Source organism: Mirounga leonina, unplaced genomic scaffold, assembly GCF_011800145.1.
Source record: "Mirounga leonina isolate KUSES-001 unplaced genomic scaffold, KU_Mleo_1.0 Mir_93, whole genome shotgun sequence".
Taxonomy (NCBI): Eukaryota; Metazoa; Chordata; class Mammalia; order Carnivora; family Phocidae; genus Mirounga; species Mirounga leonina.
Window position 1 is genome coordinate 36,434,452 of NW_023270854.1, and position 26,796 is coordinate 36,461,247.

General features: G+C 38.7%; 1 protein-coding gene across 1 annotated transcript in view; it reads right to left on the minus strand.

Moving 5' to 3' along the window:
- Positions 1-21,769, minus strand: part of GALNT1 (polypeptide N-acetylgalactosaminyltransferase 1) — an 81,503-nt gene extending 59,734 nt beyond the window's left edge. The window contains exons 1-2 of the mRNA XM_034996081.1: positions 21,083-21,769; positions 9,718-9,772 (exon numbers count right to left, since the gene is read on the minus strand). The gene's annotated coding sequence lies outside the window, so the exon portion shown is untranslated. The remainder of the gene's footprint in view (positions 1-9,717; positions 9,773-21,082) is intronic.
- Positions 21,770-26,796: the final 5,027 nt, after the last annotated feature.

The window sequence follows — 26,796 nt, forward strand, 5'->3', positions numbered from 1 at the left end:
ATCATTAGCTTTTAGGGAACTGCTATTTGAGACCACAATAAAACACCACTATGTGCCAATCTATACGGCTAAAGGGAAACAGAAAAATACCAAGTGCTAGCTAGGATTTGCGGCAACTGGAACTGTAATATGTTGCCAGTAGAAATGCAAAATGGTACAGTCCCTCTGGAAAACAAGTTTGGCAGTTTCTTTCTACAAGAATCTGCAACTCCATTCTTAGCTATTTACTTAAGAGAAAGGAAAACATATGTCTACACAAAGATCTGTACACAAATCTTTATAGCAGCTTAATCATAACCATTAAAATCTGGAATCCAAATGTCCATCACCTCGTGAATGGATAAACTGTAGTACACTAAACAGTGAAATACTAATCCAGCAACAAAAAAGAACTCTTGATATATATGCAATAATATGTATGAATATAAAAAGCATTAAGCTAAGTGAAAGTAACCACAAAAATGCTGTGTACCGTACACTGCATGATTCCACTTATGGGGCAATCTGGCAAAGGCAAATGGGGGACAGAAATCAATGAGTGGTTACCAGGGGCTGTGGAGGAAGGAGAGAACTGCCCAGAAAGGAGAGTGAAGGAACCTGTGATCATGAAAACATTCCATATCTGGCTTGTGATGGTCAGACAACTATGTCCGTTTGTCCAAACTTATAAAACTATAGCTAAAAGGGTGAGTTTCTGTGAATTCAACCTCAATCCCCTTAAAAATCGATAAATATGGGGGAATACTTCAAAGAAACAATGTCGATTTTAGAAGGCGACAAATGGTGTACATTTCCTCAAATGAAACATACCAGAATTTATCTTGGAAGTCACTTAAAGCTCAGAGTTTTTGTCCCAACAATAGATTAAAACATTCCATTTGAAATCCATTTGACTGCCTTATTTTAAGTTATAATATCAGAATTTATGTGAAACTATAGTGATCAATTCTATCCGTAAACTTTTGATCCTACCCTACATATCATACTGTCAAGTTCCTCCCAAGACTGATCAGCATTTTCTAGGGCTAAATAATTATTTTCTCCTACCCCTCATACTTCTAACCAAGGCTCTCCGGAAATTTCAAGCCTAAGAAGACAGCTCAACAGTCAGTACCTTTAGGAGAAAATGGAAGCTTCATTACCTTGGACCTAAAGCTTCAGACTTCTGGGTACATTACAGTGCTTATCTCCCCTCTCACAAGAACACGGTACCCTTGGCTCCTAGGATCACTAACTCTGCATCGTATGACACAACAGAGGTAGGAGAGACAGGACGTTTCTATAGATCTATTCATTTAATCTGTAGCTGGAACTTCTGCCAAAAAAACTAAAAGACTTAAAAATACAATAATCCTCCTCTAAATAGTAAGGAGAAGCTAAATTATTTTATTTATTATATATTCTGTTTACTCTGTTTCTCAATCAGAACCATAATCAATCATATTCATTCACTTATTAATTTGTTCAATGCACACAAACTCAGTAAATACAGGGAATGTGTCAAATGCACGGAATAAAAAAGTGAACAGAATGCACCCCCCTTGCCCTTATGAAATTTAGAGTTGGCTCCAGGAAAGCAGGGATTTAGTCAAACAGTCACATATACATAAAATTTCACTGGTGATAATTGTTTGGAAGGGAGGTACACAGCAATATAAACATCTGTATTACAAAGATCGAACTTTGTCAAAAAGGCTTCCCTGAGGAAAACATGATTTGAGGGGAAAATAAGCATTGGGGGCAGTGAGTAGCAAGGGCTCTGTAGCAGGAAGGAGCCCAACACTGAAAGGTCAGGGGATCCAAGACAAAAGAAGAGGAAACTGTGATGTGAGATAAAACTGGAGCTGGATAAGAGTGGGCAGATTCAAGAGGGTATTCAGGGACAAACTCAACGGGATGCAAGGACAAATTAGATGGGGGGAAAGAGGAGGAAATCCTAGCTTATACCACTGGGTGTAGAGTGGTGCCAGTCATAGAAACAGGGACCAATAAAAGAGGACAAATTTTTCGAAGGAAGGAAGAAGCAAGATGGGAAGAAACTTAAGTTTGACTTTGGACATGTTAAGTATCAGGTAACCCTGATACCTTCAAGAAGAGATATTAACCACAGCTAAGGATACAAAAGTTTGGGGCCCAAAGGAGGGGTCTAAGGTAAAGATATATGAACAGAAGCCCTTGCTCCTATGCAACGTTGCTGGGGCAGACAGACTTTAAAAAATCAATATACAAAACAATTTTTGTGGAGTGTAATTTCCCTCCTAGCATGGGGCTGGATTTGGTGACTTGCTTCTAATCAACAGAATATGGTGGAAGTAATGGTGTGCGATTTCAAGGCCAGTCATAAAACACACATCCTCCTAGCTTTCTCTCAGCTCACACTCTGGGGAAAGCCAGCACCAATGTCAGAAGGATACTTAAGCATCCTTATAAAAAGGTCCACATGGTAAGAAACTGAAGCCTCCTACCAACAAGCAGTACTATCATCCCAGGTATGGAAGTGAACCCCTTTGGAAGCAGTCCCAATCAACCCTTCAGATGGCTGAAGCTCCTGCTGACATTTTGACTGCAATATCCAGAAAGATCCTGAATCAACACCGCCCTGCTAAAGGGCTCCTGCATTCCTGACCCAAAGAAAATACAAGATAAAAAATGTCTATTGTTTGAAGCCATTAACTTTGGAGGTAATTCATCAATATTCATCAATATAAGATTTCAACAACAAAAAAGGCCTAGAAAGAAAATTCTTTAACCTACAGTAAAGATATTTAATGAAAGGACTTGTTGACTTGTCATGCATTTCTGTAACATAAGATGACTTATGCATCCTTACTTCAATTTGACATCATACTAGAGTCTAAGCAATAAGACAAGAAAAGGAATAAGGATGACGGGGAGAAAAAAGAGACAAAATTATCTGCAGACAGCATGATTTCTATACAGAAACTCTAAAAGAAATCAATAGATAAACTATTAGAGCTAATTCATGACTTCATCAAGGTTGCTGAATACAAGGGGCGCCTGGGTGGCTCAGTCGGTTAAGCATCTGCCTTTGGCTAGGTCATGATCTCAGGGTCCCGGGATCAAGCCCCACATGGGGCTCCCTGCTCAGCTGGAAGCCTGCTTCTCCCTCTCCCACTCCCCCTGCTTGTGTTCCCTCTCTCGCTGTGTCTCTGTCAAATAAATAAAATCTAACAACAACAAAAAAAGTAAACAGTACTGGGTCATCCTGATAATAATTTAAGGACAAAACTTTCCCAGCTCCTCAAAGGCAACTTCTATTCCAAACTTACCATTCTCTCTTTTCCTGACAGTTTTACCTTGCTGGTATCCTTAGCAATGCCTTCTTTACATTTGTCTGTTTCTGAACTACTTATAAATGGAAAAATCTGTCTTGCTTCTTTTCTTTAATACCGAGTTCCTGAGACCCATCCATATGTTGCATGCAGTTACAGTCAATTAGTTTTCACTACTGAATAGTATTCCACTGGCTTAGCATACCACAGTTTATCCATTTTACGCTTAATAGACATGTGGTTCTTTCTAGGTTTCTATCATTACAAACAGTACTGTTATGAACATTCCTAAACATGTTTCCTGGCACACACGTGTAGGAGTAATGGGTGCAGGGCAGGGGTGGTAAACCTCTGCACAGGGCAAGATGGTAAATACTTTAGGTTTTGCAAGACAGAAGATCTGCAGTGTAAGCATTCAACCCTGGTACTATACCACCAAAGCAGCCATAAATGACACACAAACAAGTAAGTGTGACAGTATTCCAACAGAACTTTGTTTATGGATACTGAAATTTGAATTTCATGTAATTTCCACATTACAAATTACACAATTTTTTTTTATTTCACAATTTAAATATGTTAAAAACCTTTTTTAACTCATGCATTTTCACACCAACCCCTGATCTAGAGTACACACATAAGGGTATTAGGTCATAGGGTATGCATATTTTCAGTATGACTAAATATGACCAATTTGTTTTCCCAGGTGGTTGAAGCAAAACAGTAAGCAAAATGAGAGCTCTGGTTGTGTTATATCCCTGGCAACACTTATTGATGTCAGACTTTCTTATTTTTTGACAATCTGGTGAGTGTGTAGTTGGTATCTTAACGTAGTTTTAATCTGCATTTCCCCACTGTCTCTGACATTACTGGTCATTCCATTTCCTCTTCTCTAATGTGCCTATGAAGTTTAGCCCATTATTCTATTCAGTGGGTTGTTCTTTTTCCAATTAGTTTGTAAAGATTTTTGTGCAGTCTGGACTCTAATCTTGTGTTGGCTACATGAACTCAAGAATTTTTTCCCAGTTTATAGCTTGTCTTCTTAATAAGAAGTATCTTTTGTGGTTTACATTTTCTATGTCTTAAGAAATTCTCTAGGGGCGCCTGGGTGGCTCAGTCGTTAAAGCCTTCGGCTCAGGTCATGATCTCAGGGTCCTGGGATCAAGCCCGGCATCAGGCTCCCTGCTCAGCGGGAAGCCTGCTTCTCCCTCTCCCACTCCCCCTGCTTGTGTTCCCTCTCTCACTGTCTCTCTGTCAAATAAATAAATAAAAATCTTTAAAAATATATATATATATTCTCTATCTAGAGATCATTAAAAATAATGTTCTAATGTCTAAAAATTCTTAAGTTTTACCTTTCAGGTTTAAGTAGAGATTCAATGTCACTTTCTTCTACGTGGATAACCAATTGTCCTGCCACAATGTGTAGAAAGTTCCTCTTACTAAAGATGTACATGCAATGCAAACTTTGTCATAAACCAGGTTTCCAGCGTTCTATGTTCTGTTCCACTGGTCCATCTACCCTTACACTACATTGCTGTCTCACTTAGAGCTTTATAATAATTCTTGATATACACTAAAGAAGTCTCACCTTCCACTACTTCTTGAGAAGGGTCTTGGCTACTTTTGACCAACTGATCTTCCTTAGGTATAACAACCATAATTACTAAAAATGATATTCCACCTACTGAAACAAGAAATCTAGTAGTTAAAAGTTTACATGTCTATGGTGGAACAATTCTACTGTTAGGATTAAATTAAATTAAAAAATGATACAAGTCATAGAAAAGAAGTTGGTGATGAGGAGTTCAAGTCAAGAGCCATTTAAAAGAAAATTTCCAGGGGCACCTGGGTGGCTCAGTCGGTTAAACATCCGCCCCTTGGTTTCAGCTCAGGTCATGATCTCAGTACCTGAGCCTGGCGTGGGGCTCTGCGTTCACCAGGGAGTCTGCTTGTCCCTTTCCCTCCCCTGACTTGCACGCATTCTCTCTCTCTCCCTCCCTCTCTAAAATATATTTTTTAAAATGCTTAAAAAAATAAAGGAAAAATTCTGAAAATGTCTTACAAAATGACATTATTAAAATTAATGTACAGCACCTTTTATGTCTATTATATTGTTTAAAAAAAAAAGTTTCAGTATTTTAGAGTCACAGTTCATTCCATTCTATCTGGATATGTACTGAGTCTTGACCAACTACATTCCTGATACCAGGTCAGGTACCATAGATGGTACAAGCCTGAAGGCAATGATCCACACCATGGAAGCCCTTATCACAGAGTTAAACACCAATCTAAGAGACACACCATTCACATTACAAAAAGAAACATCAACTCAAGAAACCTGGCAGGAAAAAGACACACAGATAGGGAAGTTTCTAAATAGTTTTTATCAGAAGGCAGTATAAGATATTGAACTTTTCCGCAACAAGGTTTTCTTTTTTTTTTTTAAGATTTTATTTATTTGACAGAGAGCACAAGCAGGGGGAGTGGCAGGCAGAGGGAGAAGCAGACTCCCCACAGAGCAGGGAGCCCGATGCGGGGCTCGATGCAGGGCTCCATCAGAGGACCCTGGGATCATGACCAAGCTGAAGGCAGTCGCTTAACCAACTGAGCCATCCAGGTGCCCCTGTCATTCTATTTTGTTCTGAAGAACCCTGTAACTGCAGGACCCATACCTGTGGGTTCTTACTAAAAAGAAACTCCATGGTCAAGTAAGTTAGGGAAATGTTATATGCCCTGGGAGATTCATACTGCATATTACTGCCCTAAAGGTTCTGTGAAGTTCTGCAATAAAGAAACATATCTAACTTCATTAACTCGGAACTTCTCACTTTCAAGCATGGAACTTTCCCCATCTACTTTGTCTTTTTTGCACAACACAATACAGGTTTCAAATAGCAATAGATAAAGTAATAAAGATTGGTTTCAAATCCTGGAATCAGCCAATTTTTAAACAATGGGTTATTCTTTTTCTGCAAAACTGGTGTTTCTGCGCATCTGCAAATTCCATAAAAAAGAAATCCTATTGTGTTCACAAGGAAGATCTTCATAAAGTGGAGGTTAATTTTGTAATATCTTAACTGTTTATAGTTCATATTTCTGCACTATTTTTTTTAATTTTTTTATTCTTATGTTAATCCCCATACATTACATCATTAGTTTTAGATGTAGTGTTCCATGATTCATTGTTTGTGCATAACACCCAGTGCTCCATGCAGAATGTGCCCTCCTCAATACCCATCACCAGGCTAACCCATCCTCCCACCCCTCTCCCCTCTAGAACCCTCAGTTTGTTTTTCAGAGTCATCGTCTCTCATGGCTCGTCTACCCCTCCGATTTCCCCCCCTTCATTCTTCCCCTCCTGCTACCTTCTTTTTTTTTTTTCTTAACATATATTGCATTATTTGTTTCAGAGGTACAGATCTGAGATTCAACAGTCTTGCACAATTCACAGCGCTTACCAGAGCACATACCCTCCCCAGTGTCTATCACCCAGTCACCCTATCCCTCCCACCCCACCCCCCACTCCAGCAACCCTCAGTTTGTTTCCTGCAATTAAGAATTCCTCATATCAGTGAGGTCATATGATACATGTCTTTCTCTGTTTGACTTATTTCGCTCAACATAATACCCTCCAGTTCCATCCACGTCGTTGCAAATGGCAAGATCTCATTCCTTTTGATGGCTGCATAATATTCCATTGTATATATATACCACTTCTTCTTTATCCATTCATCTGTCGATGGACATCTTGGCTCTTTCCACAGTTTGGCTATTGTGGACATTGCTGCTATAAACATCGGGGTGCACGTACCCTTTCGGATCCCTACTTTTGTATCTTTGGGGTAAATACCCAGTAGTGCAATTGCTGGATCATATGGTAGCTCTATTTTCAACTTTTTGAGGAACCTCCATACAGTTTTCCAGAGTGGCTGCACCAGCTTGCATTCCCACCAACAGTGTAGGAGGGTTCCCCTTTCTCTGCATCCCCGCCAACATCTGTCGTTTCCTGACTTGTTAATTTTAGCCATTCTGACTGGTTTGAGGTGGTATCTCATTGAGGTTTTGATTTGGATTTCCCTGATGCCAAGCGATATTGAGCACTTTTTCATGTGTCTCTTGGCCATTTGGATGTCTTCTTTGGAAAAATGTCTGTTCATGTCTTCTGCCCATTTCTTGATTGGATTCTTTGTTCTTTGGGTGTTGAGTTTGATGAGTTCTTTATAGATTTTGGATACTAGCCCTTTATCGGATATGTCATTTGCAAATATCTTCTCCCATTCTGTCAGTTGTCTTTTGGTTTTGTTGACTGTTTCCTTTGCTTTGCAAAAGCTTTTTATCTTGATGAAGTCCCAATAGTTCATTTTTGCCCTTGCTTCCCTCTGCACTATTCTTTAACATAACATATATAACACACATAGTTGTGGACAAAAATGGTAAATTCAGAAATCACCACTATATAAATTCTTAAAAGAAAATAATCCTAAAAGAAGTGAAATTTAGCAACTATATTTACTATTTTTTTCTAAGTTTAGAATGTCATATTCTAAAAAATGTATCAGCATTAAATGTTACATTCAACAACACAATAGGATGCTGTAAGGAAAGAGTTAACACAGCAGGTCTGTTTTACTCAGGCCTTGCTAATCTGTGGGGGATGCCTAGAGCCATGGTAATGACCCCTGGCCAAACTCTGAGAACTAAACTCCTGGAATGTTCAGTCACTGGGTAAGGATTTTAGAGGCAGTGGGTCAGGATGTATCAGGCTGTCAGCATTATTTAAAGTAAGCATCAAGATTTATGATGTGCACCTGGTATCTGGTCAGGGTCCTAAGTTTTAGTCACCAGGGCTGGCCACAGAAAATCACGTCCATGTGATCCGCATAGAGGAAAGACATGGAACGTTTGTGTCTTATCTTCCTAGCATTCACCTGTATGTAGCTTTTCCCTGCTGTTCCTGTACTGCACCCTTTGCTGTAATAAACCCTAGCCATGAGTAGAACATTATGTTAAGTTGGGGGAGTCCAGCAAATCAAAACTAATGGGCAGTCATGGGACCCCCTCCCCCCCAAAACAAACACCATTAAAGCATTTGGTTTGCCATAATACCTACTTCTAAATGCTAAATGATCATAATCACAATCTGCTTAAATGAATAAACCAATGTACAGGATAAAAATTAACACAGCAGGCACAAGATTACTATCCCTAGAAAGGCCTGTTTGTAAGGTGGCATCTGACAACTTAAATGATAAACAATTCCCTACACTAATACAAAACTTATCTTAAAGGATAAGTGTGCCTAACTGTGCCTAATCTATTTGTACAAACAATATGGTTTGTGCAAAACACCAGATTTCTTTCTGGGAGACTGAATTTTGGTACATGCTAGGCAGAGGGTGCCATCATGATCAGTCCCAATAAAAACACTGGCACTGAGTCTAATGAGTGTCCCCAGCTGGTAACACTTCACATGTGTTATCACAATTCATTGCTAGAGTACATCGTGTGTGACTCCACTGGGAGAGGTTCTTGGAAGCTTGTGCCTGGTTTCTTCCAGACTTCACCCCATGCACTTTTCCCTTTGCCAACTGCTTTGTATCCTTTCACTGTAAGAAGTCTTAGCTGTTATTATGACTATATGCTGAATCCTGTGAGTCCTCCTAGCCAATCACTAAACCCCCAACACAATCAGCATATTAAAAGAGAAGTGAGTATCTATTAGGCCAAATGCTGAAATTCAAATCTGGGTTCAAATTTCAATTCCAACACTTGCTAAGCAATCCTAGCAATGTTACTCTTTATTTGCACAAACCTGGGGCTCTTCATTCCTTTGAGGAAAACATGTCCACTGTACAGTCCCATTTCACTAAATTAAATGAGGTAATGCACATCACTTATATGTCATAGCACACAGTAAATATTAAGTAGTATTTCTAGAGGTACTTTCTTCAACAAAACAAAAAATCAGGAACTTTTATATCTGTACTGATGCAATGATTATTCAAATGGCCATGCAGAGTACTGCAAAAAGCAGCTCAGAGGTAAACTTGAACTCTGAATCTTCAACACTGATTCTATGAGTGATTTCCAGCCCACATGACAGGATTATTGGGTGAGCTCCAGCAGGTTAAACCCCACACAATAAGAGCCTTTTTATTCCTAAACTTGATATTCATCTAGTCTTCAAACTGACCACCTTAAGGAAATACGAATGCACTAATTAATTAGTACTGGGACTATGCTAGATGGTTATATTTCTCAAATAACTGAATCTGCATTTTAGCATAAGCCATTCACTTATGTATATCTGAGGCATAAAGTCCAATTAATGTAAGTGTGAAACCTCCATAGCTGTAGGAGCAAGCCGCAGGGAAAAGAGAAGTGCAAACCTGAAGTCATTCACTCCCAGCTATCAACTTACCCCAAAGTGGTTTTTCAAATGAATTCATATCCCAAATCCACATGTCCCACATTTCCTGTTGAAAAATAAATTTCCTAAAATCAGATTATTACAGAATAACTCTATCCTCCCCCCTTATTACTTCAGCCACCTTATTCCACTGGACTTTAAGTCAGCTATACCAGAGGGCAAAACCCATGTCTTATTTAGCTCCAGTGCTGAGCATGGGCACATAATAGGTATTTCCCCAAACCTTGCACAAAATAGGTGTTCAGTTAATGTCTAGTACATGAATAAAATGTTACTGAGCTCCAACATCAAGCTCAGTGGAAATACTATAAAAGTATCATTCCTCCTCTTAGAAATCTATCAGAATATTAACTTTCCAGGTGGGAAGGCTGAAGACACAGAGATAGCACCTGCAGCAGGTACTGTTTATTTATTTATTCTTTTTTAAAGATTTTACTTATTTATTTGAGAGAGAGAGATAGCGAGAGAGAGCACGAGTGGGGAGAAGGAATGGGAAGCAGTCTACCTGCTAACCGAATGAGCCACCCAGGTGCCCCGGTACTGCTTATTTCTTATCCCCCCCACACCCTGTTTTACTCCATTAGAACCCCAACTGAATTCAACTGATCATTCTCTGCTAGACTACCTATTCTTTATTCATTCAAGCTAGCCATGGCTGTTCTATTCCTCTTCCTGGTGCAAGTGACCAAATCTCAACCAACAGGAGCCGAGGGGAAAACTGTTGGGTGCATTTAGGAAAAGTTATGTTCTCTCAGAGGTGCTGAAGGAGAAATTATATTTATAATGGGGGAACTATTTATGTCTGGGGGCAGAAGGCATATGGGAAATATCTACACCTGCCTCTCAAATTTTACTGTAAATCTAAAACTGCTCTTAAAAAAAAGCCTTTTAAAAAAAATTAAAGCATGAAAGATTTACACACAGGAAGGTGAAACAGCTTATACTGGAGTAACCCTCCCACAAACAATAATTACAAACTCTGGCCAAAATGTAAAAACCACTACTGAAAAGTACTGGATAGGTGAGATCGGTGATGGTGATTACGGAGGGCCCTTGTGATGAGCACCAGGTGTTGTATGGAAGTGTTGAATCACTGTACTGTACACCAGAAACTAATATAACACTATATGTCCAGTAAATGGAATTCAAATAAAAACTTCAAAAAAAAAATTAGAGAGTCACTGGATAGCAACCAAAAGACAGAAAAGAGAAGGCAACCCTCGAAACAGGGGAACTGTATTAGGTGAGATTTGCTTTTTAATGGCTGCTTGCCTGAGGGCAGAGACCACCTTGCATTGTGTAGAGCAGGTGAAACTCAAGAAGTCACACTCTCGTTAGCTTGTGGCATCAAAGGATGAAGGCTGGGGCTAGGAGAGCAACTGGAAAGTAAGGAAGAAAATCCTACATATATTTATATATGTAAACTCCACCACAATCCTTAGCTGAGCCCAGAGCACACAACACAGGAGCCTCCAGAGGCCCCAAAGAAAAGCAACAGCTAAAATGGCTGAAAGAACTGAGCAAGCGATCAGGTGTTGCCCAGTGCAAGGGAAACAGTTTGGAATTTAAGTCCAGCCAGTTAACTGCCTGCTAGAACAGCAAAGAATCAACACTCTTTCGGAGAAAACAGAATTATGAGGCACAAAAACATATTTACAACATTCAGTATACAAAAAAAAAATTACTAGACATGAAAATAAAGAAGAAAATGTGACTATGGTTTAAAAAAAAAAAAAAAGGGGGCAGTCAACATACTCTGGACACAAGATTATCCAGATGCTGGCATTAGTTGACAAGGGCTATAAAGCAGCTACTATCAATGTGTTCAAGAACTTAATAAAGGAAGAAAAGTAACTCATCAGATAAATCCTAAGTATAAAAAGGAACAATACAGGACCATGCAGAACACAAAAATACAAAGTCTGAAATGTAGAATTCACCTGACAGGTTCAACAGCACATTAGAGGGCAAGAGAATACAGGCGTATCTTGAAGATACTGTGGGTTCAGTTCCAGACCACCATAATAAAGATTGTAATAAAGTGACTAACATTAATTTTTTGTTTCACAGTACATATAAAAGTTGTTTACACTATAGTTTATTAAGATGTGATAGCATTGTGTCTAAAAGAACTAACTACATATCTTAAAAAATACTTCATTGCTAAAAAAAATGCTAACCATTATCTGAGCTTTCAGAGTCATAACCATTTTGCCGATGAAAGGTCTTGCCTCTACGTTGATGGCTATTGACTGATCAGGGTGGTGGATGCTGAAGGTTGGGGTGGTTGTGGCAATTTTTTTTTTTAAGATTTTTTATTTATTTATTTGACAGAGAGACAGTTAGCAAGCAGGAACACATGTGGGGGAATGGGAGAGGGAGAAGCAGGCTTCCCGCCGAGCAGGGAGCCGGATGTGGGGCTCCATCCCAGGACCCTGAGATCATGACCTGAGCCGAAGGCAGACGCTTAACAACTGAGCCACCCAGGCGCCCCGGCAATTTCTTAAAGACAACAATGAAATTTGCTACATCAACGGACTCTTCCTTTCATGAACAACTTCTCTGTAGCGTGCTAGGCTGTTTGACAGCATTTTACCCACAGCAGAACTTCTTTCAAAATTAGAGTCAATTGGGGCACGCCTGGGTGGCTCAGTCGGTTAGGTGCCTGCCTTTGGCTTGGGTCATGATCTTGGGGTCCTGGGATTGAGCCCTGTGTCAGGCTCCCTGCTCGGCAGGGAGTCAGCTTCTCCCTCTCCCTCTGTCCCTTTAACCCCCTTCCCTACTTGTGTTCTCTGCTCTCTCTCAAATAAATAAAATCTTGAAGAAAAAACAAAAACAAAATTAGAGTCAATTTTCTCAAATTCTACCGCTGCTTGATCAACTAAATTTATATGATACTGTAAATCTTCTGTTGTCATTTCAACAATTTTCACAGCATTTTCACCAGGAGTAGGTGCCATCTCACGAAACCCCTTTTCTTTGCTCATCACAAGAAACAACTCCTCATCTGTGCAAATTTTATCATGAGAGTGTGCAGCAATTCAGTCACTTCTTCAGGCTCTACTAATTCTAGTCCTCTTGCTATTTCTACCACATCTGCAGTTACTTCCTCCACTGATGTCTTGAACCCCTCAAAGTCATCCATGAGGGCTGGAATCAACTTCTTCCAGAGTCCCGTTAATGTTGGTATTTCAACCTCTTCCTAGGAATCACATACGTTCTTCATAGCATCTAGAATCCTTTCCAGAAGGTATTCAACTGACTTTGCCCAGATCCATCAGAGGAATCATAATCTACAGCAGCTATAGCCTTACAAAACATATTTCTTAAATAACAAGACTTAAAAGTTAAAAATACACCTTGACCCATGAGCTGAAGAATGGATACTGTTAGCAGACATGGAAACAAGGTTAATCTCACTGTGGTATCTCTATCAGAGCTCTGGGGTGACCAGGTCCATTGTCAATGAGCAGTAATATATTCAAAGGAATTTTTATTTTTTCCTGAGCTGTAGGTCTCAACAATGGGCTTAAAATATTCAGTAAACCATGTTGTAAACAGATGTGCTGTCATTCAAGCTTTGTTGTTCCATTTCTAGAGAAAAGGCACAGCATTTAGCATAACTCTTGAGACCTCAGATTTTCAGAATGGTCAATGAGCACTGGTTTCAACCTAAAGTCACCAGCTGCATTAGCCCCTAACAAGAGAGTCAGCCTGTCCTCTGAAGCTTTGGAACCAGGCACTGAACTCTCCTGTCTAGCTATGAAAGTCCTAGATGGCATTTTCATCCAAAAGAAGGCATTTTGTCTATACTGAAAATCTGTTATTTAGTGTAGCCACCTTCATTAATTACCTTGGCTGGATCCTCTGGTTAAGTTGTTGCAGCTTCTACATGAGCACTTGCTGCTTCACTTTGCACTTTTATGTTACAGAGATGGCTTCCTTCCTCAAACCTCGTGAACCACCTTCTGCTAGCTTCAGACTTCAGACTTTTCTTCTGCAGCTTCCTCATCTCTCTCAACCTTCCTGGAATTGAAGACTTAGGGGCTTGCTCTGGATTAGGCTTTGACTTAAGGGAATGTTGTGGCTGGTTTGATCTTCTATTCATACCACTAAAACTTCCTGCATTATCAGTAATAAGGCTGTTTGACTTTCTTATCATTCTTCACTGGAGTAGCACTTTTAATTTCCTTCAAGCACTTTTCTTTTACATTCATAACTTGGCTGGCAGATTACACCTAGCTTTCAGCCTATCTCAGTTTCAACATGCCTTCCTCATTCAGCTTAAATCATTTCTAGCTTTTGATTTAAAGTAAGAGACATGCAACTCCTCCTTTTACTTGAACAATGAGAGGCCACTGTAGGGTTAGAATTGGCCTAATTTCAATATTTTTGTGTCTCCGTGATTATGGACGCCTGAGGAGAGGGGGAGGAGAAGGGGAATGGTCGGTAGGTGAAGCAGTCAGAACACATATAACGTTTACCAATTAAGTTCACCATCTTACATGAGCACAGTTTGTGGCACCCCAAAACAACTGCAATAGTAACATCAAAGCTCACTGATTAAAGGTCACCATCACAAACATAATAATGAAAAAGTTTGAAATATTACAAGAATTACCAAAATATGACACAGGGACACAAAGTGAGTAAACACCATCGGAAAATGATGTCAACAGACTTGCTCAACGCAGGGTTGCCACAAACCTTCAATTTGTAAAAAAAACACGGTATCTGCAAAGTGCAATAAAATGAGGTATGCCTGTAAAGGGTCAGTCAATTTAAAGATACATCAAAAGCAAGTATCCAATCTGAAGATCTGAAAGAAAAATTTTTTAATGAACAGAAAGCCTCAGTGAGTTATGGTACAGTATCATAAAGTTTAACATATGTGAACTCAAAGTCAAAGGAGAAAATTATACAAAAATTATATTATTATACAGAAAAGTATATGCAAAAATAACAGCTGAAAACGTCCACGATTTAGAGAAAACATAAGATCGTAAATCTAAGTCCAGTGAACCCTAAGCAAGATAAATACAAAGAAAATCCCAACTAGAGTGCATCATATACAAAGTGCTAAACACTAAAGATACTGAGAATAACCTGAAAGCAGCCAGAGGAAAAAAGACATACTATATACAGAGAAAAAGAAGTGGTTGACTTCTCATTACATGAAACAATTTTCAGGTCAAGAGAAGCCAAAACAACTCATCTCTTTGCAGACCTGCACTACAAGCCATGCTAAAGAAAGTTCTCCAGACAGAGGGAAATGACACCAGATCTGTAAGGAGAAATGAAGAACAGAAGCAATGGTAAATGTAGGAGGTAAACATAAAAGCCTGATTTTGCCCTCTTTTTTTATTTTTTTCCAATTTTATTTAGGGACACCTGCGTGGCTGAGTCGGTTAAGCGGCTGCCTTTGGCTCAGGTCATGATCTCGGGGGTCCTGGTATCGAGTCCCACATCAGGCTCCCTGCTCCGCGGGAAGCCTGCTTCTCCCTCTGCCTGCCCCTCCCCCTGCTTGTATGTTCACTCTCTCTCTCTGACAAATAAACAAAATCTTAAAAAAAAAAAAAAGATTTCATTTATTTGACAGAGAGAGTATGCTAGGTACAGAGCACAATGCTTAACCACTTAACCGACTGAGCCACCCAGGCGCTCTTCCCTCTTGCTTTCTTAAAAGACATATGGCTGATTAAATTAAAAATTCTAACTTTGTACTGCATTAATTTCTTAATATGAAGATGTAATATATGAAAAAATTAGAGCAAAAAATAGAGGTGGGAGTTAAGTGGAACTACATAGTTGCCAGGGACTTATATTTTATGTGAAATAGTACAACCTAGCACCCACTCATGATATTTACAACAAAAAGAAAAGAAATCTCAGGAGACTGAAATTACTGAAATTAAGAATAAACTTTGTTAGCCTGATAAGGCTATCTCCCCCGGGGCGCCTGGGTGGCTCAGTTGGTTAAGCAACTGCCTTCGGCTCAGGTCATGATCCCAGAGTCCTGGGATCGAGTCCTGCATCGGGCTCCCGGCTCAGCGGGGAGCCTGCTTCTCCCTCTGACCCTATCCCCTCTCATGCTGTTTCTCTCTCTCTCTCTCAAATAAATAAATAAAATCTTTAAAAAAAAAAAAAAAAAGGATATCTCCCCCAAATTTACAGTAAACAAAACAGTTTCTGATAAAGTGTTGGACGCATTCTCTTTAAAGTTAATAAAAAGATAAAAATATATTTTATCACTTCTTCCTGTCAACAATGTACTAGAAATCCTACCCAGAAGAGTAAAACAAGAAAATGAAACAAAAGATTTAAGAATCAGAAAGAAGAAAAACAAAAAAAGAAAATGGTAGAAAAATCCAAAACAATAAAGACAATGAGAACTTTTAGCAAGGTTGCTGGATACAAGTTCAACATGCAAAATTCGATAAATTCTTATTGCCAATAACTAGAAAATTGCTTTAAAAGATCTTTAAAAAATAAAAAGAATAGCATGCTCAAATATGGATGGTTTATCAAAGAAATAAATTCTCTCAATATTAATCTATATACTTAATACAGTTCCAATCAAAATCTCAATATAATTTTTTTTAAATTTATTTATTTGACAGAGAGAAAGACAGCAAGAGAGGGAACACAAGCAAGGGGAGTGGGAGAGGGAGAAGCAGGCTTCCCGCTGAGCAAGGAGCCCGATATGGGAATCGATCCCAGGACCTCGGGATCATGACCTGAGCCGAAGGCAGTTGCTTAACCAACTGAGCCACCCAAGTACCCCCTCAATATAATTTTTTTTTTATAGAACTTTAAAACCAGGCTAAAATCACATGGAAGAACAAAGCCATGAAAGCCAATAAAATCTTGAACAGGGTGAAAGAACTCTGTCTACCACATATCAAGCTACAGTAATTAAGTCAGTGTGATACATGGGCAGGACAGATTAAAGAACCAATAAAACAGAATGGAGAGTCCAGAATCAGACCACATGAATATGCAAACTTGATATACAACAGAGGTGGCACTACAAATCAGTGTGAAAAAGACGGGCTGTTTAATAAATGTTCATCCACATGTAAAAATGAAATAGAACTCCTACCTCACACCATACAAAAGAACAATTCCAGGTGAATTAAAGATTTAAGGATATATGTTCTAAAACTTTAAAATAAAATATAGGCAAATATCTTCATATCTTTGGGTAAGGAAGAATTTCTTAATACTCAAAAAGCACAAACCATAAAAGGAAAAAGTAATTTCCACTACATGAAAATTAATTTTTTTTAAAAAGATTTTATTTATTTATTTGACACACAGAGAGCACAATCAGGGGGAGCGGCAGAGGGAGAGGGAGAAGCAAGCTCCCCACTGCGTAGGGAACCCAACTTGGGGCTCCATCCCAGGGCCCCTGGGATCATGACCTGAGCCACTCAGGTGTCCCGAAAATCAATTTTTTAAATACAACCAAAGATGTCATCATGGACAGTCAAATGATAAACCAACATCTAGGGGGAAATAATCAAGAAAAGATTAATATCAGACTGTATTAAAAACTTTTCCAACTCAAACAACACTCAAGTGAAAAATGGCATGGTAATGGACAAATCAGAGGCAAGGAAACGTATATAGCCAATGAATATATGAAAATACGCTCAACTTCAGTAGTATGCAGGAAAATGAATTTGATCTCATCAAACTGGCAAAACACAAGTGTTAGGAATAAAGAAATGTGACACTCATACAATGTTGTTCCAAGTGTAGTAATTTGGCACATCCACTTTGGAGAGCAATCCAGCAATATCTAGAATAGCTGAAGAAAACACTACCCCATTATTCAGTAATTCCACTTCAGGTACATACGCTGGAAAAACTCTCACACATGTGTATAAGGAGACATGCATAAAGACTATAGCATTGCTTATAATGGGGTGAAAAAAAGGTAACAACCTAGATGTACAGCAAGAGGAAAATGGATAAATAAACCATGTAACAGAAAAATATACAGGCAGTTAAAATTAAACTAGAACTACGTGCATCAATATGGGTAAACGCTGCTGAATGTAAAAAAGCAATATATGCAGGATATGTGTAGTATGTTCCATTTATACATAGTTTTAAAGCATATTAAAATAAGACATTATTCAGAGACACAAACATATATTGTAAAGACAGAATAATGTGCAGGAATATAATATACCAAATTCACATTATGGATATTTCTGAGAAGGGAGGGACGGGCTTCAATAATACTAGAATTTTTTTTATATAAAAGGTCTAAATTGTGGCAGGCTGCACCTCTTTGCTTCTCACCAAATTCCTATTTTCCTCTTTGGTCTTACAAATCAAACTGCTCTATTTCTAAGAGTGGCAATTTACACATCTTGGCCTGCACAGCAGATGAAGGTAGCCAATAAGATAAATCAGAAATCACTGGGTTGGGCCATGGGAAAGATACTGAAAGGGTAAGGACTTCACAGGGACATAGGCCCTTTGCCCTTACTCCTTCCTTTTTCCTCCTGTCTGGGATAAGAACATGAGGGATGGAGCTGCAAGGACCTTCTCAGCAACCATGAGATGACCTTGAGAAAGAGAGCCAGAAGCTAAGCACTGCAAAGCAGAAAGATAGAAGATGTCCAGTCTTGATGACCACACAGCTGCCACGTCCCGAGAGGAAAAAAGTCCTCTTTAAAGCACCTTTTCGGGGGATGGGGAAAGAAGAGGTGTAGAGATCTTTTAAATGTAGCCAAACCTAATGCTAACTGACACAGAAGAAAATAGGGGGAAAAAATGTTAACATAAGACATAGGAAAAAGGCAGATTCTGCTACTGTACTTTTCTGTTATGTTTTTAATTTTTTATTAAAAAAACCTTTCACTTCCCAGATTTGAAACAGAGATTCTCATATGTCAATAACCACAGACAACTGCTGGCCCACAGATCAAGAAAAAATACAAAGGCAACACATATACTTTGTGAGGTGGCCAACCAGAGCGGATAAAGAATTCACCAGAACAGGCCAACCACACTGGGAGAGTGCAGACAGCTACTATAGCGCTGCCACCAGCAGAGCTACGGCCCCGTCTGGATGACAAGCAATCCCACAGTCCCCTGGCTCCGGGCTGGGGATGGGAAAAACCAAAAACAATTTGCAGACCAAATGGAAATCTCTGTTGTCATTTCCCTTTCCCTATTTTTCCTTCTCCATGCATTCCCCAGAGCTCAGTTTTCTGCCTCCACAACTGGATCATCTGAGCAAAAATATCACGAGACAACAGTACCTTCAGATGAAATGTAGTTGTCTTTTACAACTGTAAACAGGAAGGTTCTTCTGAGAATTACTTCACCTAAAACACTATCTGATGTTACTTGGATATTAACTCAAGTGACCTTCTGGGATCTAAAAGGTTTTAAAATTTGCTCGGCAGACCAGATGAAAACACAAGTTTGAAATGAAGGTAGGTTTTAGATTTGGGCCCGAGATAATGGTCTGAAATAGTTAGCTACCATGTGAAAAAGAACAAAAGAAACAACAAAAACTCTTGTTTACTTACTGGCCTGTTACAGAAAGATAATGATCTCGTCAGTCATGATTTATCACAGGTACCACGCAGTGCAAAACATATTCTTCATCTTTCTTTCGGTAGTCAGCAATATGGTGGTACATTCGTTTTTGTGGATTTTTTTTTCCTAATTTGATTTCTCACTTATTTGGTTTCTCCCTAATGCCACTTAATTTCGTTTCTTAGCTTATAACGTTAGTGGTTGTTCTGCATTCTCTCCTGCTGATTTTACTCACTTTCTGGCCCCTTGCCTTTTGTTTCTGTGAATAGCTATTCTCTGCCTCACTCCCTCAATTTGGTTTTCCCCTAGTCTCAGATGGCTTCTGCACTGATACTGAGATCCACACTAGGCCCTATCATTCCAAGAGCCTTTTCCTGGAATTTTTTTTAGCCCTTTGCGGGCAGATGATAGGATTTGCTTCCTGATCTCAGAACCAAAACAAAACAACAAAAAACCACTGTGATCGGGATGTTTACATTTAAGAATGTAATAGAAAGCTAACAGGAAAATTACTGAAAAAAAAAAAATCCCTGAAAGAATCCTGCTATACATCAATAACTCAAAACATTGCTTCTGCATTTTTTTCAATTCCACTGAATTCTCAAAATTGTATTCTGCTAAACCTCTGAATACTTGGGTTCTCTCTCCTTCCTACTTACACTAAACAGTTGCACATGTTTTTCTTTATTACTAATAAAAATGTAACTAAAAGATAATTTTTTCTGCAGATGACCTTTTTCCACTTCAGATTTAGAGAATTTAAGATTGGGTTCACACACGAGCAGATTTTTTTCAAACACACACACTACGTTACAACCTGGATTTAGCTTCCTTCTTATCACTATAAACTCAAGAGGAATAACTAAAACAGTTAAGATACATTTAAACATTATCAAAGAGCATATACTTTTTAATGAATATAAAAGAATTTTACAGCTTTAATGAGAAGCACTAACAGCACCGCGGAACAGTTAAATTTAACTATAACTCAGTTTTGCATTTTGCTGCGCTGTTAAGTGTAGTACTGCCTTATATACACGAAGTGTCTGTTACCAAAAAAAGAACAGCAAAGCAGTCTTAAAGGAGAAGATGAAAGCTTTACCTGATACAGCAAAGTTTATGGTTTTATGATAAAGAAACTTATCTTGAGAGTTATTTTAAAAGGAGCAAAGGAGAAAGGGAGAGAAATAATAAAAACTAGGTATTGTTCTATTTCTCCATAGATGAGTTGTTTTTGTTTCATAAAAACCAAATGTAATGTGTGGATTTGACTTTTGAATCTATAAACCAACTCGGACATTTTAGGGACCATCGGGGGAAATCTGACTACACACTGGGTATTACATGATACTAAGGAATTATTGTTAATTTTATTGGGAATAACAACAGCATTATGGCTAGATTTGAAAAAAATGTTCTCATTTGTGAAAGATCCACACTAAAGAATGTTAGAGGTAAAATGACATGATGTCTTGTGTTACTTTAAAATACTTGGGGCTTGGGGGTCAGGGGTGGAGGGGATGGAGAGGTGAAGCATGTGTTGGCAAATCTTAACCTTTGCTGAATATCGAAGATGGAGACAGGTTTAAGGGGGTTCATTTTACTATTTCTTCTACTTTTATATAGGTTAGAATTTTTTGAAATACAAAGAAATAACTTTTAAGTTTGTTCCAGATAGCTAAAAGCTAAGTTAGGATTATGAATGGATTTAACATCCTACTCTGGCAGGCCAAATATTGCAAACATTAGTGTTTTGTGATTCACTTAACTTCAATTTAATAACACCACTTACCATATGCCAAGCATTTCACCAGACCCGGGAGAGCAAAGAAGAATTAGACAGCGTCCCTGTCCTTAGGGACACAACAGTCACCATGAATACCTGTGACAAAGGATTCCAGGTGGCCTGGAGGGCATGGAGAACAGGAGCCACAGACAGAAGACCGAGAGGAAAAACGTCAGACCGCTTGCAATGTCCCATACACATTACATACAGGTATCATTGCTGCCCAAATGGGAGAGGAACCACTCATGAAGTTCTGTTTGTCTTCACACAAGACTCCACCCCAAGCATAAATGAATCCGAGTCTGTGGGTATAGGGTTCCTCTACAGATGACTGTGTATGAGAAAATGTTAGCCTAACAACAAACCTTTCAAGTGGGTTTTATATTCATGTTTCAGCTGAGGAAGCTGAAGAGTCATAGGTTTTAGGAGTGAGCAGAACATGCACATCTGAAGAAGAGAAAGGTCTAAGAGGTCAGAGAAGAATCTGGCTAGTGGCACATAAAACCAAAAGAGAATCAAGTTCTCAGAAAGGCGTTCTCCAGAAGGCTAACTGCTACAGAGGAAAGTTAAGTGACACTGGAAGCTGTATTTGTCAATATTTAGCAAGCTTCAGTGAGTTGGGTGATTTAAACATGACACTAAAAAACATCAGAGGGGGCACCCGGATGGTGGCTCAGTCGGTTAAGCATCTGCCTTTGGCTCAGGTCATGATCCTGGGGTTCCAAGATCACCCCTAGATAGGCTCCCTGCTCAGAGGGGAGCCTGCTTCCCCCTTTCCGTCTGCCCCTCTCCTCTGCTCATGTGCTCTCCCTCAAATAAAGAAATCTTTATTTAAAAAAAATTATAAAAATAAAAAACATCAGAGGGGGCACCTGGGTGGCTCACTCTGTTAAGCAGCCAACTCTTGGTTTCAGCTCATGATCTTGGGCTTGTGCTCCTGCTCAGCAAGGAGTCTGAAGATTCCCTCCCTCTGCCCCTTCCCCCATTCATGTATGCTCTCTCTCTAAAATAAATAAATATTTTAAAAAATTAAAAAACATCAGAGGGTCTCATAAACTGTGCTAGGTAAAGAAATCAAACATTACTCAAGACTTCAGGATATTTCAAGCTTTACTACTAGGCCCATTAGCCATATGCTATGGAAGCCTGGATAAAAAAATATCTAGAGTTCCTAAAGCTAGAAAGGCTATTCTTTCCTTTCATGAGGATAGAAGTTAAAGAAGGAGAGGGAAAGGACAACCATGGTTACTTCGCACTTACTGAGTGCTGGGCGTGTTCAGAGGCACTCTGGAACATAACCCTCGCAAGTAAGAAAACTGACACTTTACAAGGTTTGGTAATTTGGCCAAAGTCACACAGACTTTGTCAAGACCAGAATTCAAAATTAGTCAAATCCCAGTAATCATGGTAAAACCCATAAATCTGCACACTTTACAGTCTACCTCCAGACTTACATAAATGGAATCACACTATAATGTATTCTTCTGCTACCTTTTTACTCCAACATGTTTTTAAGATTTGTCCACACTACTGTATTAATAGTTCATTAACTTTTGTTAACAGTTCACCAACTCTTCTTTGGTGCCACAGAGCAGGAGTTGGAAGACTGCTATTTTTAGAAACAAAATTTTATGGGAACACAACCACACCCATTCTATTTCTTTACGAATGGTTTATGGCTGCTTTGGCACCACCACGGCAAAGCTGAGTACCGCACCAACTGACTATATGGCCTGCAAAGCCTACAATATTCACTGCGTGGAACTTCACACAGAGTTTGCTGACTTCTGCCACAGAGTGTATTACAGTGGTGTGCTTGATATTGTCCAAGTTTTACAATCAATGTCGTTTTCATTTGCATTTCCTTGTTGACAAATATTTAATGGCTGTTCATTTTTCTTCTATGAAATGGCTTTTCTATAGCCCATTTATCTTTTTCACATTGCCACAGACATGTGCGACATATAGACGTGTGTATATGGACTGTGTGTACAGGCATACAGACACGGGTGTACATTACTGTGATAAAAATTTTTTTGTCGGGCGCCTGGGTAGCTCAGTCGGTTAAGCAACTGCCTTCGGCTCAGGTCATGATCCTGGAGTCCCGGGATCGAGTCCCACATCGGGCTCCCTGCTCGGCGGGGAGTCTGCTTCTCCCTCTGACCCTCCTCCCTCTCATGCCCTCTGTCTCTCATTCTCTCTCTCTCAAATAAATAAATAAAATCTTTAAAAAAAAAAAATTTTTTTGTCAATTGTATGTGAGAAATTCTTCTATTTTTGTACTTGTGACTAGTCTCTGCACTCTGTTGGAAAGAAGAAATAAAAGATCTTAATTTTAATATAGCCACATTTATTAACCTTTTCCTACAAAAATTTTGCTTTTAGCATCTGGTTAAGAAAGCCTGAGGTTATAAAATACTCTAATATTTTATTCTGAAAGTTTATATTTTTCATTTCATAATTAACTTTTTAATCCATCTGGAATTAGTTTTTTTAATATGGTGTGAGGTAAGAAATCTTTTTTTTCCCAATGTGGCTAAATAACAATACCAACATCATTTACAGAGTATTCCATTCCGTGTTCGATTTGTAACACTAGCTCTGTTATAGATCAGATTTCCAAGTATGTAGAGTTCTGTTTTTCACCTCAATTTTCTTCCATTACCTATTTGTCTATCCTTGCCCTATTATTACACAATCTCAATTACTAAAGTTTCACATTAAGTCTTAAAATCTAGTAGGACAAGTGGTCTTCAGAAATACCTTGGCTATTCTTGGCCAAATTTTAGAATTAACTTGTCAAGTTCCACAAGAACAAAGAAATAAAAACCATACCCTGAAGGGTTTTTATTGAAATAGCAATGAATTTATATATTAATGACAGATTAATTGATAAATTTACAAGATACAGTCTTTCTCCCTATGAACATGATTGGCCCCCAAATACATTTGGGTCTTCTTTAATGTCTTCCAATATAACTTTTGCCACCTCTTTTTATATTTATTCCTAGGTAGCTTTTTTTTTTTTAAACCTGTTGTGAAATATCACTTTTTTTACTGTGAGCTGTTAGGTTAGAGTAATAGAATTGATTTTACTAAATTGATCTTATATTCAATAACTATTATAAACCCTAAAGATTTATCTGTGGATTTGAATTTCCTATGACAATATTCATATTGACTTTAAGGAAGACCATTTTGTTCATTCCTTATATAGCCTTGTAACTTTTTTTTTTTTCCCCATCAGTGTAATGCTGGAGAGATGAGGTAGCTGATTTTTTTTTTTTTTAAGATTTTATTTATTTGACAGAGAGAGAGAGAGACAGTGAGAGAGGGAACACAAGCAGGGGGAGTGGGAGAGCGAGAAGCAGGCTTCCAGCAGAGCAGGGAGCCCAACGCGGGGCTCGATCCCAGGACTCCGGGATCATGACCTGAGCCCAAGGCAGACGCTTACCGACTGAGCCACCCAGGCACCCCGAGGTAGCTGATTTTTAAAGGAATGTTTAAGAAGGTTATGGAGAATTTCTTTCCCACTCCTTAGTTTTTTGTATCCTAAAAGAATACTGTATTTTAATAAATGTTTTTCCTGCATCATTTCCGATGACACTTTTTTTTTAATTAAGAAATTTAGAAATTAACAGATTTTTCTAATGCATGACCCAGCTTGCCTTCTTGGAATAAACCCTTTGTTCAATATGCAGTATTTCCTTCATACATTGCTGAATTCGGCTTCCCTAATTACTTTTGATAGCCTCTTGCTCCTTAGCCATATCTTTATACTCTCTGAACCTATTAAACATTTATTTTCTATTCTGTACCTAACAACTAGACTATCGGCAGTTTCTGAATGCCTGACTAAACGGTTTCCTAGTTCAGCTGATTAACTCATGGTGACTTATCTGAAGTGTTTTTGATTTTTTTAATTGTGAGCTCATGTTCCTAGAAACTTTATCTGTGTCAACTCCCTGAGGTCTGTGTTCCCCATATTCCTTCACAGACAATTTGCCTCTCAGGCCTAACAACCTGAGACCACTTTCACAAAATTCTTGGCTTGGGTTTGTTTGCTCCATTCAAGTAGTATGAGCTCCAACCCCAAATCCAGTGAAAGAGAACTTGTCGTTACCATTTCTCAAGAAGACTTACCTCTCCAATGAAAGACAGACTGAGACAGGGAACCCTCCTTAACCCACTCAACATTTCTCCCCACAAGGTGGGATAAATGTTTCATTTTTTTCCTTAGTTTACCCACCAACACCTTTCAAGGAGTTTCAGCTTTACACACGGTCTCTGCATCTTCTCACCTTGCTTGGTCCCTAGACAATACCTAGTACCCCATAGTCACCCTGCAAAATCCAAAGCTCTAGGCTTCCGGGGATCTACATATACCAGAACCCCCAGCATAGCAGCCAGGATCACCATTAGTTTATCTCCCTGGATTCAAGATTTCTTGTTTTTGATCCCTGAGGAGTTCCTTACTTGTCAGCTCAACTATGGATTTTTAAAAATATTTTGAATATTTAGTCCAGTATTTTTACTGTTTCATAAAGGGGAACTTTAAAAAAAAAAAATCTGTAATGTGCCACATTTCCAGAAACTGAAGCCTCTAAACATTTTGAATAGTCTGCTAGCTGAGCATTTTTCCCCAAAAGAAATTTATCTCTACTCCTAAAAGCCAAAGAAAAAATAATTCATGTTCAATTAACAAATATCTGCCAAGCACTGTTTAGGCACTTGCATAAATCAGTAAACTGAATAGAGATTAACACATTCAAAAAAGTCTATGACGGAGGAGGGGTGCAGACAGCAAAAAAAAAACCTAAGTAAACTGAATTATATCATAGAAGGCAGTAAGAGCAATTGGAAAGAAAGAAGAAATCGAGGGGTCGGGTAGAAGGATCAGGAATGAGTGGTTGGGGGGGCACTGCTATCTTCAACAAGGCACCTATTACTATATATTTCCCCACAACGTTTTAACAATTATTTTTTATTAAACATAAAATTACAAGAAACTATGAGTATTTTTCTCTTATTTGTTTGTTTGTTTATTTGACAGAGAGAGACCCAGGCTTCCCGCTGAGCAGGGAGCCCGATGCAGGACTCGATCCCAGGACCCTGGGACCATGACCTGAGCCAAAGGCAGATGCTTAACGACTGAACCACCCAGCTGCCCCTACTTTTCTCTTCTCTTGATGTGAAGTACGATGGCAAGCAACCTACAGACTTGTTAATACTATAGGACTCCATCCAATTCAAAAAAATTGCAGCACATTTTAATATCAATAATTAGAGGTGATGCTCAAAAAGTTATGCTACTATTCAAAAAATAAAACTGAAATAAATGGAATTTAAAAATAAACTTATGGGGGCACCTGGCTAGCTCAGCTGGAAAAGCACGTGACTCTTGATCGTAGGGTTCAAGACCCACACTGGGTGTAGAGATTAAATAAACTTTCATAAAAGGTATAAAAAAAATAAACTTATGATGGGATCAAAGCAGGCACTTAAATATTGACTGAAAAAAAATAGTCAAATGAGTATCATCTTTCATATTTCTAAAGATACTTAGAATTTAATTATAGCCATTAGGCAGTTCTTATAAATGTTAAATTTACCTAATCCAGAAGGCAATTAGTCCAATTATATCTCATGCTATCTTTTATGGAGATGTACCCTATTTATAACTCTTTAAAACAGGCTTTTCTCTTTCCATAAGAAGAATC